This window comes from Cyprinodon variegatus, unplaced genomic scaffold (genome assembly GCF_000732505.1).
Source record: "Cyprinodon variegatus isolate N-32 unplaced genomic scaffold, C_variegatus-1.0 Scaffold7289, whole genome shotgun sequence".
Taxonomy (NCBI): Eukaryota; Metazoa; Chordata; class Actinopteri; order Cyprinodontiformes; family Cyprinodontidae; genus Cyprinodon; species Cyprinodon variegatus.
This window is the reverse complement of record NW_015157742.1, coordinates 1-1241: the sequence shown is the minus strand read 5'-3', so window position 1 is coordinate 1241 and position 1241 is coordinate 1. Positions and strand designations below refer to the sequence as shown.

Below are 1241 nucleotides of genomic sequence, written 5' to 3'. Positions count from 1 at the left end.
TGATACACCTTCCAGAGACATGTGAAACTTCCGCATTTGGCAACCAAATGGCAAAAACACCTTGCCTATTTAGCCAGGCCAACAATTCTCTCTAACGATACCCCTTTCAGAGACAGACATGTATGGAGCTTTGCAGGTTAACAAAAGAAGCTAAGCGACTCCTATTCCAAGGGGTGGACACGTTCGTCTGATTCAATTTGCACGTTTTCTAAAATAAAACAAGGTCTTGATGGGCTATTGTATATAGCCTCGAACTGTACGCTATTCATGACATTTTGAATTGCTAAACGTCTTGAATGGGAAGCGAAACGTCTTCAAACTTATAAACAAAGTCCAATGTTTCTACCATTTTTTGTGTGGAAACCAGATCTACTGGAGAAGGCAATTGGGTTCTTCTGTTTTGTAAATGAGGAAATCAATGTCAGGAATACACTTTGGCTTGCTACACATGAATCTTGGTATCTTATTTCAACCATCTAGTGTGTTATATCTTTTACCTGGAAAATATGCATTTGTTACAATGGGGAGCTGTTTTTCAGGACTCTGTGGCGCAATGGTAGCGCGTCTGACTCCAGATCAGAAGGTTGCGTGTTCGAATCACGTCAGGGTCATTGTGCATTCCTTGTTTGAAGGAATGCCTTCAAATTGTTTGGTTAAAGGCTTTGGGACCATCCATTTGAGTCTCCACGTATGTAGATACACATGAATATTTCATTTCTATTTCATAGAATCACAATTCTCTTTAACGATACCCCTTTCAGAGACATAGACATGTATGCAGCTTTGCAGGTTAACTAAAGAAGCCAATAGACTCCTATTCCAAGGAGTGGACACGTTCGTCTGATTCAATTGGCATGTTTTCTAAAATACAACAAGGGTTTGATGGGCTATTGTATATAACCTCGAACTCTACGCTATTCATGACATTTTGAATTGCTAAAGCTTCCTGGATGGGAAGCTAAACGTCTTCAAACTTATCAACAAAGTCCAATGGATAGTTTTTAACTATTTGTTTGGAAACCAGATCTACTGGAGAAAGCAATTGGATTCTTCTTTCTTGTAAATGAGGAAATCAATGTCAGGAATACACTTTGGCTTGCTACACATGAATCTTGGTATCTTATTTCAACTACCTAGTGTTTTATATCTTTTACCTGGCAAATATGGGTTTGTGACAAGTGGGGGCTTTGCTCAAGGACTCTGTGGCGCAATGGTAGCGCGTCTGACTCCAGATCAGAAGG

The 1241-nt window shown here is 39.8% G+C and overlaps 1 non-coding gene across 1 annotated transcript; it reads left to right on the top strand.

Annotated features, from left to right (window-relative positions):
* Window positions 1–539: 539 nt before the first annotated feature.
* trnaw-cca lies at window positions 540–611 on the top strand. Its single transcript has one exon. It is a non-coding gene; the product is annotated as a tRNA-Trp (tRNA).
* Window positions 612–1241: the final 630 nt, after the last annotated feature.